Below are 19,201 nucleotides of genomic sequence, written 5' to 3' on the forward strand. Positions count from 1 at the left end.
AGAGGAGAAAGTCTCTGGAAATACAATTCATTTTTTTTAAAATTTTCACTGGAGTAAATTACTTAATATTTCAGATTCAAAACATCCACAAACTCTTGATCCTAGATAGCATTTTATTTCATGTGCTAGAAAAAATTGGGATCTTCTGTTCCCTTTTGTATTATTGTCTGATAAAGAGCATTAGCTTTTATTATATTATATTATATATTATATTATATTATATTATATTATATATTATATTATATTATATTATATATTATATTATATTATATTATATTATATATTATATTATATTATATATTATATTATATTATATATTATATTATATTATATATTATATTATATTATATATTATATTATATTATATTATATTATATTATATTATATTATATTATATTATATTATATTATATTATATTATATTATATTATATTATATTATATTATATTATATTATATTATATTATATTATATTATATTATATTATATTATATTATATTATATTATATTATATTATATTATATTATATTATATTATATTATTACATTATATTATATTACATTATATTATATTATATTACATTATATTATATTACATTATATTATATTATATTATATTATGTAGATTAGGTTTGACCTTCTCCAGTCCATTTTTTTAGAAAGCTGCCAAATTGATATTCTTAAAAATAAGTCTGTCCGTGTCACTCCCCTGCTCTGGAAGCATCAGTGGTTCCCTATTACTTCTAAAATTAAATACAGACTCCTTTTTGTCACATAAAATCCTTGATAATCCGATCTCAGTCTCCCTAGCCAGTTTTTCATAAATGTCATCCACATTCCTCATTTATATTTACATGCTGGGAATAGTCATTTTACTTACCATTAGTTTATTTTAATTATCAGTTTATTTTTCATTAAAACATGGATCTAAAAAACTCCAACTCCTTTTATTACTTCTATAAAAGGGTGCTTGTGAGCAAAGTGTTTCACAAAACCTAAACCTTTAAAAATGTCAGCTATTGTTACTCCTACTATGTCTGTGATAAATGGTACTCCGAACATTTTAGCAGGTTAGAATATCCTGGAAGTCATCAGGCACTTGCCCTTCAGATTTTAAACTCAATTTGTACTTTACAAAAACTTTTCTTTCGGCAAGAACCAAGTAACCCTGGCTCGGTAGTCCTGGAGTTCTGCCTAAAGGCTTGGGATCAAGGAAAACCATCCATTTTGCTTTGTGGAGACTGTCCAACCAGGCACTTAGGATTTATAGATACTAATGAGCACTTTGGATAGGCCCTAGAAATCAATGTTGCCAGTGTGTATTCTATAGAGATGGTGCTAGCATATTCCACGTGGGCAGACAAAAGCCAGTAAGCAGTTGGAAGGAATGGTATATGCAGCAGCAGCTGAAGCTTATACTTTCAATTAAACTGGGTAAGCCATTTGTAACCTAATGGTTCCTCCTAAGTACACAGAATAAATTGAAAGAAAGAACCCAAGGCTCGAAAATTGGACTCTCTTATCCACCATTGTGGGAAACTCATAGATTGGTGACCTGAAGAGAAGCTTTGTTCTTACGGCATTTTCCCATTTAGAAACCACTGATTAGAAATACAAAGTCAGATTGTGTAGTAGATAGAAGGATGATCAGTGACAGAATAGACAAGTGTTTAATTCATATTTTCGCCAAGAAGAATCTTTGATTGGAAAATCAATAGCTAATAGAGATCAAACCAAATATGAGGGAGAGAATAAGAGCGTACCTAACTGCGCAATTCACCTGACCCAAATAAGCCTCATATACATTTGGTGAAAGAACAGGTCACCTGACCCAAATAAGCCTCATATACATTTGCTGAAAGAGCAGGCAGCTATGACTGATGAGCTACGTTCACTGATAATTGAAAAATTGTGGTGAATCAGAGAAGTGCCACAAAATTAGGAAAAAAAAGCATATAGTTTTATGATTATTAAAAAAGGAAAGCATGGAGTTTTCAGATTGTAAATACTTAAGCTTAAGTCAAATTAATACCAAATTCAAGAACATAATACTGAAGGGATGGTGAGTGAATACCTAGAAAACTAAGCAATGATCACAAAGAATCATCATGTCTTCATCTAGACAGGTCATGAAAAACTAATCTCATTTCCTATTTTGATTGGATTATTAAAATAGTAGATTAGAGGAATGGTGTAGTGATTGCTAATCTTCCTGCAAAAAGAACTTATTTATTTTGCATGCATTTTAGAATTACTTACATGTATGCAAATGATCTCCCCAATAGAATGCATTTCTTCTTGTGGTCTTTCTATCCCTAGAACCTTAACACTATTCCCAGGACACAGTATAAACAGTAAATTCTTGTTTAGCTTGTAAGGAATGACTTTCTGAAATATTGAAGGTGGGGTCTCCATACTTCCCTGTTTTGTATCCATCCATGTGGTAGTGATGTACCATTTGGTGGTTGCCTTTTATCATACTCAGTGGCTCACTTCTTCTTCTTTTTTTTCACTGAACTTCTACCACGAGTAACAATGTGATCATCTAGCATTGATCTTCCCCAAATTAGGGAGAGGGAAAAATAGGATAGTGTAGACTATTAATCAGGGAATAGAATAAGTAGTGGCAGAGAGGAATTATAAGTATAAAATATATTACTTAGTAACAGAATTATTAGAATAGAATTTATCAAATGAAATTATAACTACAGTTAGTTAAGAAACTAATATTTAGAACATAAAGGAGTTTAAAATACTATTAATTACATCTTCCAGATTTTACCTAGGCTTCATACATTATATAACAATATGCAGATGAAAGCCTGGAAATAAAATGACCCCTCTAGGACAATTCTCTCTTTGGTGGCTTTTTTCTCTTTTCCTTTTTGGTCAGCCTTGAATGTCATCACTGCTTCCTTATCTACTAATATTCTTTCTATTACAATATTGACGGATGATGTCATCGCCTCCCATACCTTTCAAAATTCACAAGGTCACCTGCACACTATCATCTCAGCACATTAAGATCAGGAATGAAGAGACACAAAAAGAATGAGGCAAACACATGGTCAGGTAAACATAAAATATAGGCAAGAGACAGGACAAATGCTCTCTTTCTCACTGGATCCTCAGAACGTGTTTTTCCACATGTTCCAAAATTTTCCACATGTTTCCTATCCAGGAAAAAATACAATAGCAACATAATTTGCTTTGGTATAACCCTTGAGTCTCTTTCAATTGAGCAATCAATTGGGATGCTCTTCATTGTCAAGCAGTGCAAACTCCTCATTTATACTTTTATGGAAGTAAACTTTTTCAGGCTTCTTTCTATGTGATAAATTGGAATCAAATAGGAAATATCTTTGAATGTTCCAAGGAATGATCTTTCTCTAGCTTAGTTCACCCCAGTTATGTTTGTTGAAGGAAAGGATGGATAGACATAATTCTGAAGTCCCTTCCATGTCCATTTTATAAAGTATATCTATCCATTAAGGTAGTAACTTTTTAGTGGGAAAGAACCATAATCTGATAGCTCTTGGCATCTTTCCCTATTGGATTTGGGGATGGCAGCCACTCAAATATCTGTGGAACAAATGAATGAAGTTGTTTACATTTTTTTCCAATGCCATAATCATTTTTATGGTACACTCCTATTTTTAAAACAGCTGCTTAACTGTCCCATTTGGACCCCAATCTTCTTTATTTCGTGTGAGTATACAAATAAAATCACTCTAAGTTCTTTTGGCAGAAAGTCCTTTAATTATTGGCATATCTACTAAATACAAATGCAAGATGCTTCCTGGTTTGATGGCCTTTTGCATTATCCCTCCAGAGAAGCAGAAAGCAAAGCCCTAGAAAGTGGATTGGAAATGAAGGAGATGAATCAATCATGCCTTAAAAGGAAATGTCCCTTCTTCTCTCATCACAACTAAATAGAAATGAACTATGATAAAAATAATGATGTCTAAGAAAGTCAACCGTATTGCAATGGGACAATTCACTTTGTAATTATCACCAAATAATTGGAATTAGTTGTCAAGTATCAATATCTAGATGAAATATGTACATTGTGTATTATATGTGTAGGGAATTGGAGACTATGTTACTTTATTCTATGATGGTAAGGGAAATCAAGAAGGACAGAGATTAAGTTAATTTTTATATTCTTTTATATTCTTTTTTATATTCTTTTAAAAATTTATTGATAGTTTTTGCTTTTGTCATATACATTTTGCAATGTATCCTACTCTCTTCTCTACTCTGGAAATCTGAATCAAATCACATCTTCATGTCCTCACAACATTTAAATATTACCTTCATAAATTTTATATCCTTGTTACAAAAATTCATAAAGCAGAAAAGTACTGGTTAGGGTAAAAACATTCAATCATATCTGATATTATAGATCCAATATTCTATGCTCATAATCCCCCATTTTTACAAAGAATACAGGAATTTTTTCCCTTTATAATTTGTTGATTTCTTTTGCTTAGTTATACATATTTCTTGCAATGAAAGATTTCAACTTGATTAAAAAGAGTACATTATAACACTTATAGTTCCTTATATAAATCTCTTCTTTTTTGCATATTGAAATCTTTGAGAAGTAACCTTACAATATTTTTTTTACAAGGGAGCAATGGATGCTTTTATTTAGGCCTTCATTCAGTCATTATAATTACCCAAAATTGTTTTGCTTATTATTGTATTATCTTTTTACTTTATTGTAGCCATTCTGTTGATTATGTTCCTAATTCTGCTTATTTCATTTTGGATCAGTTGATGTAAACCTCTCCGTGCTTCTTTGAATTCTTCATGTTCAATATCTCTTATGATAGATTAATATTATGTATACATTCATACACCATAAGCTCTATAACCATTCCTCAACACATAAAGAGATCGAAGGTAGGACAGATAGAAGCATGTAATTAGAGAGCCTATATCAAAGTTAGGAGTAATTAATTTGAGGTTCTAGTTCTGACACATCCCAGCTGTATGACATTTGGCACATCCATTCTCAGTGTCAGAAACTATCTACCTGCACTGAAAGAGGAAGTTCCTATGTCTATGTTCCTTAAGGTAAAGAAAACATATGTCCAATATCCATCCCTTCCTCCAATCAGCACCCACTCTCTTTCCAATTCTTTGTTATCACAAAAAAGGGAGTCATAGGTAAAATCTGCTGTAAATATTTATAGACATCTCTCTGGATACAATTGAAATTTGATCCTATAATGCCCTCTGTTGATAATAAGGTGCTCCCATTTTTCACCAAGACTACATTTTTTGCCATTATGGCTTTGTAGGATATACCAAATCCCTTTCACAGACTGTGCCAGCACAGATGGAAAATATTAAAGTATTGATCCAGTATTCAAGGTTTATCTCTGATTCATAATGGCTTGTAACCCTGGGCAAGTGCTGGTGATGATCAGTTCTCTGGGCAACTCTTTAAGTTGCAAAGATGTTCAACTTCTTTTGTAGAGGGAATTCCCTTTATAGGATTGTCTTTGAAGAATGCACAGACCTCCTGACACAGAAGCACCCATAAAGGGACTGTTCTGACCATGGGCTACTTTTCTGAACAAGGAAGTTTTCATCCACTATGACTGTTAGGTTCTTACTAAGTGCTATGAGATAATGAGATATTAGGTTCTTACTAAGTGCTAAGTCAGTACTTGACAATTCTCTAGTTCAGGCCTTTCCTGGGGAAGAGCTTGCATGCTTAGGAGGAGCAAGTTCATTGGTTGAAATAATTTTTCCCAGAAGCCCTTGCATTATCCCACGCCCATTCTCTGGGAAGATAAAGAGGGCAGCTCTGGAGGAAAAAGGGAGTTGTTTCTGGACCAGACTTGAGGCTGCTCTCTGCAGGAAGGGAAGTTGGCTCTCTACAGGAAGAAGAATCTGTTGAGAGATTTGAGTAGACACAGCAGATCTTCTCCCAGAGAGCAATCTCAGCTTCTGGAGACAACAGCACATTATATACGACATGGATGGATACAAGCTTTTTTGATTGACTATGCAACTGGAAAATAACTAAGTCTATAAAACTTGCAATACTGAGTCAGCCATTCTTTCTGTGACATTTCCCCTTCCTTCTCACTCTTTTGTGTAGCATCAAGAGAGTGAAGATTGCAATTCATCCACAGTATTGATATCATTAATTAAACTTGTGAGAGAAAAAGGACTCTGTCTTCAGGTTCCCTTTTTATCTCCGCTGATTGAGCCAGAATATTTGTCTTTTTCTGTTTCCTTTGTCCTTTTCTATTCCAAGTGATGGTGATGATCCCTACTGGAATAAGAAATTCAAAGTATGCTGATCTTGGAGCTGGGTGTGCTGACCCTGAGATGCTAGGACATCTGGGACTCAAGTCCAAGATGGGAGTTGGACTTGGAACTGGGACTGTGTGATGTATAGGGACCAAAATAAACAGTGAATCTAATCTCCTTCTCTTCCCCAGAGACTGAGGTAAAGAAGATTATGCTTCCACATTTTAGGAAATTCAGTAGTAAATTTATGATAATAAATTATACAATAAACAGTCTTGTAAAATCCAATCCAACTATTACTGGTTAAGTAGAACTAGGCCCTTAAAGTTTTAAAAGCAATATCAGTGAGGTTTAGAAACACTTACAGAGAGCCTACACTATTATCCAAACCCTATTAATGGTACCAGTGCATATTGAGAAAAGTATAAAATATAAGATACTGGCCTCTACACCACAATAGTCAGGGTAGTCATTATTATACTTATACCAATGAAATCATGAGTTCCCTAGATGGCTCCCTCAGTTTTATTCTTTTTCAACCAGGTACAGTGATTACCTTATGTTACTGGAAGTTATTCTAGCTCTTAAAATTTCAGAACTGAAAGGGAATTCAGAGTCCATCTTCAAATCTCAATGTTTATCATTCAGTATGTCAATTATCACTCAGCTTTGTTTCAACTTCAATTTACATGAGAATGACACCTATAGCTTCATCTGATCATTGAGTAAGATGGAATGGTAGAGTACCAATGTTATTTCTGTGGCATCTGAGCAAGACTTTTCTCCTAGTTGAAATTCACATCTTTGACTTTGGGCTTTCAATAAGTACCATTAAATCATCACGTAAGCCCCTTTTCTCCTTGTCCACAAGGATAGCATGAGCCTTTGTCAAATGCTTTGCTTAAATGTGGGTCTCCTTGAAGTCACCCTGGCTCTTTCAGATAATGACTTTTCTTGATGTTCAGCAACCATTCTTTTCACAATATGTTTCAGAAGCTTGTCATGAAAAGAATTAAGCTCAGTGGCCAAGAGCTTACAAACTCACCTCCCTTCCCTTTTGAAAAATTTCTCCATTCCATTGATACTTCTTTTTGTACCCCACAATCTTATCAAAGGAACTCAGCAGTCTCAACTTCTCTTAATACTCTCACATGGAGAGATCTTGGCTTTATGACTTAAACTTATAAAGTGCAGCTACTTTCTCTCATTGTCTTTACATTTATCTTGGTTTTCAACTCTCTATAAACTTCTCTTGTTCTGTCCTTTCCAATCCAAAATATTTCCCTTGATTAAAAAAACAAAACCAAAGGGGAGTTGTGTCATTCTGCCTTCCTATGTGATTTATCATCCTTCTAGAAACACTGAACATCAATCCTCTCTCTCTTCCCCATCCTAAGAAATCTGGAAAAGAAATTATTTACACAATAAACCAAACACACACACACACTTATATCATTTTGCATATATATATATATATATACACACACACACATATATACACACACACATATATACACACACACATATATATACGTATATATGTACATATATATGTATATATATGTGTGTGTGTATATATGTATATATGTGTATATATATATACATAAATATATATACATAATAAATATACAACAAATATATATATACATAAACATATAATATATATATATTATATGTATATATATTATATTATATATGTATATTATTATATTATATTATATATGTATATATATATATTATATATATATTATATGTATATATATATATATAAAATATATATATATAATATACATATATATATTATATATAATATAATAATATACATATATATATTATATGTATATATTATATATATAATATATATAAATATACAATAAATATATATATACATAAATATATATATAGTGTGTGTGTGTGTGCATTTCGTCTCTCTACTCAAATATAAGCATGTAGAGGGCAAAGATAATTTTTGTGTTGTATCCATGGAAATTATCATAATGTTAATCATTTATCAAATGTTTAATGAATGCTTGTTTATTGATTCATAAAAAAACAAGATGGAATCGTGGACTATGAATTTTAAATCCCAATGCAAAGAGATATATTTGGGCTCCAAGATTCTACTCACAGTCAGAGAAGATACACAACTAGAATAGTGAAAAAGGTGCAGAGTAGCATTCTATAATCAAAAAAATATGTACTATCATATGAGTAAAATCTAAGAACTGAAGATGGAAAGATAGTGAGATGCATTTTGGTAAAGAGTAATCAAGACATAGAGAAAAGGATCATTTAAATGAGATACTCATGAACTTTGTACAGATTTGCATGGAATAAAACTTGCAATGGGAAAAGCAAGGAGAAAACTGATCCTTTGGGTGCAATGCTCCAAGAATGTGATGTGACAGTTCCGAAGTATCAGATGACAACTCTTTCTTTCTGTTGACAAATTGAAGACAAAGGATTTTTTTTGTTATTGTCATTTGATTTTTTTTATCTTTGCATCTTCATGCCTATCACAATACTTGCTGCACAGTAAGTATTTAATAAATGCTTATGGAAGAATAGATTGTTCAAAAAAGAAGAAAACATTTTCATAAACCTAGTAACTCATGAAATATTGCTTTTAATTGAGACATATTCCTACATGCTATTGGTTCAGACTCTTTGAAGAACCTCATAATCCAGGTGCTATGTTGGAGTAACATTCCTGAGATTTCTTGTGGTTTCTATGACAACATCTTTATTTAATGTTGGAATAAATTCCATAGCAACATAAAATGCAAGAAGCTTAATTACATTGTACTCTTTATCCTGAAAATGACAGATGATCACCCAATACTAAAGATACCTTTGGCTCAGTCAGAAAACAACAAAGATGTATTACTATAGGTACAAAGATAGATTATGGTATTTAATGTTTTAAACATCTGCTTAAGCAGTTCATCTTGCCATTTGAAGTTCCTCCCATTCTTGCAAAATGCATTTTGAAAAGGGAATAAGAAGGATGAATAATTACCAAAATCAGATGAAAGAAACACATCATTGTCTCCCTTAGTAGACAATGTCATTGACTGACCATAGCATACATATTTTGAAAAAGGTGAGAGAATGATGGGATGAATAATAAGGGTGAATGTCTGGATAGTGATAACAAAGATCTAACTTAACAATTCATTTTGGATTCTTTTTTTTTTTTTGTGACCAGCAAGAGAGAAGTTTGGATTAGAAATCACAAGATAACACTAATTAGAGAGATCATAAGGGAATATTTAACTCTCCTTGATGAGGAGATCCAAGATCTAGGTGATCTACAATTAAAAATACTGTAAGAAGTGGCAACTGTGATTGTTGAGCCATTATTAGTAACTTTAGAATATCTTGGAAAACCAAAGAAATACCAAAAAATTTCTGAGAAGCAAATGTCCCAATTTTCAAATAAGGAAGAAATTTGATTGTACAAACTACAGGACAGGGGATCTGACTTCCAATCTAAGCAAAATTCAAGGACACATTTAGTAAAAATTAGTAAACATTTTTTAAAAGGTAGTAGTAAAATTAGAATAAAAGGTTTGGTAATTGTCAATGTTGTAAAATTACCCATGCATATATCTGGTAAGTAAAAACTTTTAAATAAAAAAATTAAAGGTGGTAGTAATTACAGAAGGTTATGGTTTTATCAAGAAAAATCATGTTTGCCTATATTCATTTTCTTCTTCATATAGAGTTTCTGCTCTAAGATACAAGGAATATGAAAGTGATAGTTTGTCTAGATTCCCAACAAAGCATTTGATAAAGTCTCCTCTTCTGTTCAATTGAAATATATGTAGAAATGTAGCCTAGACAATAATCCAGTGTGATGGGTATAGGATCATTTAAATAATCAGACCAAAGAGTAGCCTTAATGTTTCTTTATCAGTTTAAAATATGGGCTTCACTGTAGTGTCTCAGAAACTCATATTTAATATTTTTTTAGTCAATGACATAAAAAAAGCTTCCAAAATGAAGGTGAGCTGATAAATGATCAAGATGTCATGGTAATATAATTGAGAAAATATGACAACAGATAAGATTTGAAGGCTGGGAACCAAAGAATAATCTAAAATTGCACCAAGGTGGGGCAGCTAGGTGGTGCAGTGGATAGAGCACAACCCCTGAATTCAGGAGGACCAGAGTTCTGGTCTCAGACACTTAACACTTCCTAGCTGTGTGACCCTGGGCAAGTCACTTAACCCCAGCTTCAGAAAAAATAAAATAAAATTGCACCAAGGTGATAAAGCAGAGTGATTCAAAGCAATGAAATGTCCTCTACATGAATTCAAAAGTTCAGCACTGTGTTGGGCCTATGTTGAGTTTGAGGTGAGTTTGAAACTAATAAGGGGAGAGAGAGATTTAGATTGAAATAGAGAAAGAATAAAGAGAGAAGAAGAAGAAGGAGAGAAAGGGAAGGAAGATAATAAAGAAAGAGAGAAAGGAGAGGGAGAGAAAGGAAAGGGAGATAGTACTTTTTGTGCCTTTAGAGTGAATACAGTTATCCTTTCCACATCATGAGGATTATAAGGATGGCACTTCTTGGTTTCTGGAAAATCCAGGTAAAATTTTTTTGATCATCCCTTTATACTGAGAAGAAGAATGATTTTTTTTCCTTTTTCATGGGGTGTTTATGTTAAAATTTGTTGGTGTTGCAAAATTTGAGGTGATATTACACAATATTAAAATATATATTTTATGCATTTTTCAATTTCTAAACTTTTTCTGTGTCATCTACTGCACTTTGAAAATCAGCTGTGAGGCAGTCCATAGAGCACTGGCCCTGCAGTCAAGAGGACCTGAGTTCAAATCTGGCCTCAGATACAACACTTCCTAATGTTAAGATCCTGGACAAGTCACTTAATCCCAATTGTCTCAGAAAAAAAAAGAAGGAAGGAAGGAAGGAAGGAAGGAAGGAAGGAAGGAAGGAAGGAAGGAAGGAAGGAAGGAAGGAAGGAAGGAAGGAAGGAAGGAAGGAAGGAAGGGAGGAAGGGAGGAAGGAAAGAAGGAAGGAAGGAAGGAAGGAAGGAAGGAAGGAAGGAAGGAAGGAAGGAAGGAAGGAAGGAAGGAAGGAAGGAAGGAAGGAAGGAAGGAAGGAAGGAAGGAAGGAAGGAAGGAAGGAAGGAAGGAAGGAAGGAAGGAGGGAGGGAGGGAGGAAGGGAGGGAAGGAGGGAGGGAGGGAGGGAGGGAGGGAGGGAAGGAAGGAGGAAGACTCAACAAAACTCCTCAAAAAGTTCCTATTTAATTTCCTATGAGGAGCTATGATATATTAAAATCACAATGGGGAGAGCCATGATGTTACAAGGACAATGGTACATTGCACTTCAGAAAAACTTTAATTATTCCTTCTTTGGCATCTAATTAAAATTTGATTCTTGGGATAGCCACATGACATAATGGATAGAATACTGGCTCTGGGGTCAGAAAAACCTAAGTTCAATTTTCCCCTCAAACACTTATTAGCTTAATTCCAATTGCCTCACAAACATAAATAAATAAATAAAATTTGATTCTTTACAGCTTCTTTCTGTTATTTAGCTAAATCTGAGCAAGAAAATTTCTCTTATGGAAATATAGCTTTCTGCTAAAATTTCTGGAGGAGCATCCTCATAATTTTTGTTGTTCTTTGGCTTAATCACACTCACCATGCATCTCTCCATCACCCTTTGAATGACATGCAAGCATAATATATTGGTTTTACAAGAATTTTTATACACATATTTGCAGTCATAACTGGATTTTTACAGTCATGGCATGTCAAAATTATCATCCATTACAATGTTATCTTCATTCTAGTCTTTAGACAAAATTGCATCAGGAATTAAAAGGGGACATTAAATTCTAATTATTGTAATATTCCCTTAAATATATTCATACTTTCAATCTTCAACTTTTTCTTATATACATATATATACACACACACACACATATATATATATATATATATATATATATATACATACATGTGTATATATATATATATGTAAAATTTTAACTCTTAAAAGTATCTTCTTAGGTAGGTATGGAATGCCTCTATTCTTTTGTTTGGGTGATTTCTTGGAATGAGCACAAAAATTAGCATTAGAAGACCTAGATTCAAATCCTGAATCTGCTAATTAGTAAGTGATAATATGACATCATATGTGCAAATCACTTTACTTACATTAAAGGGCTATATAACTTATCGAGAATCATCATCATCTTCGTAATTTGGTCATTCCTTTATACTGAGAAGAAGAATGTTTTTTTTTTTTCTTCATCATCATTATTCTCCAGCAAGTCACTTAATTGGACACTGACTTCCTCATGTGTGAAGTGGAGAACTTAAGATTTAGCCTACATATCTTAGAAGGTTGCTTGTGGGTAAACTACTTTTAAACTTAAATTTTATTTTTAAATTTCCCTCTGGAAATATGAGCTATGGCTATTTACTTATTGAATATTCATTATTACACTTAAAAAAAACTTTATGGAAGGCTGCTGAGATTTATACCTCATAAACTGCCATAGAAGGCCTGTGCTCACAATCCTTAGAGTAAAAATATATCCATATATTCAGTAACCTGCTGTAACAAGATAATCCAATCACTCCTATGTTAAATTTTCTTCTTTCTTTTTTTTTTTTCTTTCTTTCTTTTTTTTGGCTTAGATTACTGTTTTTAGAGCATTAGCTTCATAGATCTCAGAACCTCCAGCCAAAGGCCTAGGGCTAACTGCTGTACTGAAGCTGCAATTTCATAATACACAGACTCTTTTCCTCAAGTCTAGCTTTTATTATGTGCCAAAATTTCCAGTAGAGTACCATCGTCTTTGAAGTATATTTATGTCCATTTCTAAGATAAAGAGATGTTTAATCTTCGACTTTTAGATAATTTTCTCAGTCTTTTGTGATATATGACACAGTACAATGTTGCATGATAATATTCAATCTCAATTTAAGAATTTCTGATATTCCTTAACTATTCTATTTTCCAATAAATCAATTTATTTAAAAGAGTTCGACATTCTGTAAATGAGAGCAGCAATTTTTAGATGGGTGTTTTTTTATAGTCTGATGAAGATAGCCAAAGTTTACAGGCTCACCGAAACTCTTCTGAGAACAATTTTCTTGAATGAAATGTAGTTTGATCAATAAAAACTACCTTTTCCCATTCTTATATATTCCAGGCTTTGTGTGGTCTTGTCAATTATAACATTTTTTCCTTCCTAGCAATGCTTAACATTTATTTTTTAAACTGGTCTTCTCACTCTTCTTCTAATGTCAAGATAGCTACACTATTCCCTGGAGGAATCAACAGCATCTACACCAGCTGAAGGCCTTTACTTGTTGTCTGGAGATTGCTAATGTTGTTTTATACTAAGTATAATTTCTTGAAAGAGAAAATTGACCACATTTTCCTTTGTGTCATTGATTCTGTGTCACAATGAGCTTGAACGATCTTTTAAATGGTTAATTTCACCACAGCAACACTACATAAAATATTTCTAATAGTCATTAAAGTTGCTCTTAAAAATTATAATTTTTGCATATTCTCAAATATGCAAAATAAAATCTATCATTTTAAACAGAATCAAAAATAAATCAAAAGAAAATGATGAAATATTTGTATAGTACAAAATCTAGAATTCCATTGAAAATAAAATGAACTCAAATTGGGAAAATTAGATCAATCTCACTTCAAGTGGTCAAGACCAGATTTCTGAATCATAAAATGAAATCTATCAAAATTACTGCTTTACATACAAAGCCTGTTATTTCTCCCCCAATGGAATACGAGTTTGTCAAGGCCAGAAGTCACATTTTTACCTGTGTGTCTTAGGACTGCTAGGTGATATAGTGGATAGTGCATAAGGCCCGTATTCAGGAAGACCAAAGTTCAAATCCAACCTCGGACACATGTGTTTCTGGGAAACTCATTTCACCCTGTTTGCTTCTACTTCTTCAACTGCTAAATGAACTGAAGAGGGAAATGGTAAACTACCTTACTATCATTGCCAAGAAAAACCTAAATGGAGTTATCAAGAATTGGACATAACCGAATATTATTGCTCTGTAAGAAATGACCAGCAGGAGGAATACAGAGAGGCCTGGAGAGACTTAAATCAACTGATGCTGAGTGAAATGAGCAGAACCAGAAGATCACTGTACACTTCAACAACAATGCTGTATGAGGATGTATTCTGATGGAAGTGGAAATCTTCAACATAAAGAAGAGCCAACTCACTTCCAGTTGATCAATGATGGACAGAGGTAGCTACACCCAGAGAAGAAACACTGGGAAGTGAATGTAAATTGTTAGCACTAATATCTGTCTGCCCAGGTTGCATGTACCTTCGGAATCTAAAGTTTATTGTGCAACAAGAAAATGGTATTTACACACATGTATTGTACCTAGACTATATTGTAACACATGTAAAATGTATGGGATTGCCTGTCATCGGGGGGAGGGAATAGAGGGAGGGGGGGATAATTTGGAAAAATGAATACAAGGGATAATATTATAAAAATATATATATATAATAAAAAAATTAAAAAAAAAAAGAATTGGACATAACCGAAACAATGAAATAACAAGCAACAAATCCACATAATTTATCACAAGAAGCTGGCACATAATAGATGCCCACAAATGCTTGTTGGTTGATTGATTGGTTGGTTGGTTGATGTATGATAGGAGAAAGCTAAGGACGTTTCATAAAAACAGTAGTTTTTAATAGACATTAGAGGATTTTAGGGATAAAAGGATGCTCTAAAGAAATAAACTGAGATTCAAGAAAATTTTACAATCTTCTCAAGTTTATATAAGTCATCAATAGAGTCCAAAGCACAGTCCAGACATGTTATACAAGTTGGAACCTACTATAGACCAAACTGAACCTTAACAGATGGTTCAAGTGAGGGCTATTGCATTCTAATTGATTTCTCTATTTTCCTGAGTCTCCCCTCTCTTCAAATAGTTAATGTCTGCTGCTTGACATTACTTTCTATCGCCTGTGTATGTATTTACTATTTGCTTATCTACCTAGAATCTTTTAACTTGTATATAATAATTTGTATATAAACACCAACCTTTGCATTTTAGGTCCATTTTGACTCATTCTCTGGAGTTCTGGTCCTTCAACAACTTCCTTTAAACCCTGAAGAATCCTCTGCCTAAAAGTCCACTCTGCTAATTGGTTAGTTCCCCTAATCCATTGGTCAGGACCCCCAGGTATGCCCATTTCATTTCCAGTTTGAATAACTTCCTTGTCATCAATTTTACCTTCTTCCTGTCCCCTGTAAGCTTATTGAAGATCAGAATTGGCTTTTGGGTTTTTTGTTTTGTTTTGCTTTGTTTTTATTTTAATCACATGTCTTATAATAAGAGAATGTATGTACATAATAAGATTAATTTATATTTAATCTTTCTATAAAGGTTTGCCTGGATACACTTGACATGATATTACAAGCAAACTAATTCAAGTATGTATCAGAGATGGGACTTGAACATAGACCTTATTTTTAAGACAAATTATCTTTCCACTTTTCCACACTGCCTTTATAATTCATTGATAGGCCTGGAAAATCACATCTGCCTTTCATATCCTAATGATCTGTATTGCAGGAAGTTCATTGAGTATTCTGAATGGTAGTAAGCTACTGTAGCTCTGCCTAAATTCTCCATCAATGTGAAAATGCTTTGGAGAACACTATTTCTGGGTATATGCCAATCTAGCTAGTCAGCACACACACATATGCGCACACCGCGCACGCGTGCACACACACACACACACACACACACACACACACACACACCCTAAAAGACATAATGAAGGGGAAAATGTATTCAACTCATTCCAATCTGAGTACTGACAAAGGAGAGCCAGAGTTAGTTGGCTAAGGGAGGGGATTGTCCCCCATTATTGTACTTTAAGTATTAATATCACTAAATTATGAACTATATTGGGATTTGGACAGAAAAATGCATAACTCAATCTTAGAAGCCATGCATCTAATTATACTTGAGAGAAACAACCGCAGTTTGAAAATGTGTAGTTATTGTCAAAGTGAAAAATATCAAACTGAAATCTTCTACAGAACATATGCTGTGTAAAATAGTAACATTGACACTTTTGGTCTAAGAGTGGGGCACCACTGGGGGACTACAATAGGTGTTCAAGTTTTGTTTTATATTAGCTTGATTAAAATGATCTAGGATTTACAATGAGGATGCTGCTATTTCAATCTCCCTCAGCATCTCCCAGCTCAGGCAAAAGATGTTAGAGGCTTATGAGATTATCCAATTAAGCACAAGATTCCATGTATCCTCTCTGTGGGTGCCTGGTGCCTTTTGTGCTATCAAAGAAAACTCTTAATAGCCACCCACCCACCCACCCACTTCCTTGAATTCTGCCAGAATAAGCCATGTCTATCAATCTTAGTAAGTATATATTTTGAAAAAGTTCTTTCATTGAACCAGTGGCATTAGTCTTCTTTGAATACATGGGGTTGAATTATATATCCGTATGGGCCTCCTCCTTGAAAAGGATTTGAAACTAAAAGGAAAATTAATTCCCTTTGATTTTATTTTTTTTAATATGATCATTTCCAAGGGTCTGTCAATGCCAGAAATTTTCCACTGTTAGCTCCAAATGAAATCCCTTAATAGATGTATACATTTTATTTTTTAATTGGCTTGGGCTCACAAGTATGCATGCACATAGGTGTGTGTGTGTGTGTGTGTGTGTGTGTGTGTGTGTGTGTGTGTGTGTGTTTTCAGAGATGCACAAACTATGAAAGGAGGTTTGGGGAAACTTTTGACAAATGTGACAGATGGTAAAAGAAAAAAGATACATTTTGCTTATAAAAAGAAAACCCCCCAAAATGTTGAATTTCCAAGACATATGGAAAAATGACTTTACATTAAATTAAAATATTTAAAGTTTGTGATTGGGTAAGGTGAGAAGTAGGGTTAAAAGTGTTGGCTGTCCACTTAGAATCCAAAAATAGGGGGCCTCAGAAATCATTTTGCTTGAGAAGCAAGGAATTCCAAAATCTTTGCTCTGGAAGAGACTCAAAATTCATCCACAAAATGAAGGTAATGAGAACACCAGCCTCACAGGAGCACAATGAGAATCAAACAAGTATTTTGCAAACAGTGAAGTGCAATATAATTGCTATTATTATTATCATTAGTAGCAGAAGCAGCAGTAACAGCAATATTGGTAGTAGCAGGAGTGGCAGTAGCAATAGTATCAGTAGTATCAGTAGCAGTAGTAATAGCAGCAGCAGCAGTAGTAACTGCAGCAGCAATAATAGCAGCAATAGTAGTGGTAGTAGCAGCAGCAGCAATAGCAACATTGGTAGCATAAGTAAAAGTAACAGTAGCAATAGAAACAGGAGTAGCAGTAGCAATAGCAATAGCAATAGTAACAGCAGCAGCAATATTAGTGGTAGTAGTATCAGCAGCAATAGCAACATTGGTAGCAATAGAAACAGTAGTAGCAATAGTAATAGTTACAATAGTAGCAATAGCAACAGTAGCAACAGTAGCAGCAGCAATATTAGTGGTAGTAGTAGCAGAGGCCATAGCAACATTGGTAGCAATAGAAACAGTAGTAGCAATAGTAATAGTTACAATAGTAGCAATAGCAACAGTAGCAACAGTAGCAGCAGCAATATTAGTGGTAGTAGTAGCAGAGGCCATAGCAACATTGGGAGTATAAGTAAAAGTAACAGTAGCAATAGAAACAGGAGTAGCAGTAGCAATAGTAACAATAGTAGCAATAGCAACAGTAGCAACAGCAGTAGCAGCTTCAATATTAGTGGTTGTAGCAGCAGCAATAGCAACATTGGAAGTATCAATAAAAGTAACAGTAGCAATAGAAACAGGAGTAGCAGTAGCAATAGTAACAATAGTAGCAATAGCAACAGTAGCAGCAGTAGCAGTAGCAGCACCAATATTAGTGACAGTAGTAGCAGCAGCAATAGCAACATTGGTAGTAGCAATGCCCTTTAATAATTTCTTCACTGTATATCCATTCGTTGCCATAGGGACATTCTTTAATGTCTCCTGACAATTTAAAAATAGGAGCTTGAAGAATATCAACCGTTAACCTTTGTTTTTGCCATGGGACCCAACCATTTCCCATTTTTACTTTTTTTTCCCTGATCATATTTAACTCCTCTATTCTGTGAAGTTAGTTTATCTTTGCCTATATATTGCAGCTTGCTCACATCTCCCATGTACTCTCCATTACCTTCCTAGGGGATTTGTTCTTGAGTCATTTCAGACATATCTAATTATTTATGATCCAATTTGGAGGAGTTTTTGGCAAAGAGTGATTTCAAATCTGGCTTGAGACACTTACTAATCTTAGATCTATAGAGATCTGCTGAGTTGTACAGCATCAGAGGAAGTCTCTAAACTCAAATGCTCTCATTCCAGTCCCAGTTGTTTTTCTGAGTTGTCTAATTTTTGAATCCTACCATTCAACTAATTCTGGCTCTTCCCAATTATACTAAAGTTTAACTCATCTCCTAGATTTTTCACAAAATCACATAAGAGACTTTGTCCCTGGTGATTATTAATAAGCATAGGAGCAGCCTGATTTTTTTCCTCTTGTTGTACTTAACTATATGTGTGGTCACTCACCTGCAAACCATTTGGCATGGCCAAGCTTTTCCGCCCATTACTTGCTCTCTACATATTGAACAAGTATATAAACAGATCAGAAAGCATTCCTAGGATGGCAGTTGCCACCTTGGGGCTAATCAAATGGCTGCCTCTAGAGAGGAGGGTTCTACTCAAGTCAACAATGAAACCTCAGGCACCAGTGCAGCCACCAAGGTAACGATGCCTGGGGTTGAGGCAAAGAAAAATCAGCTGCCAGAGATGTCTTACAACTTTATTATTGCAAT

The sequence above is a fragment of the Sminthopsis crassicaudata genome, chromosome 2 (genome assembly GCF_048593235.1).
Source record: "Sminthopsis crassicaudata isolate SCR6 chromosome 2, ASM4859323v1, whole genome shotgun sequence".
NCBI lineage: Eukaryota > Metazoa > Chordata > Mammalia > Dasyuromorphia > Dasyuridae > Sminthopsis > Sminthopsis crassicaudata.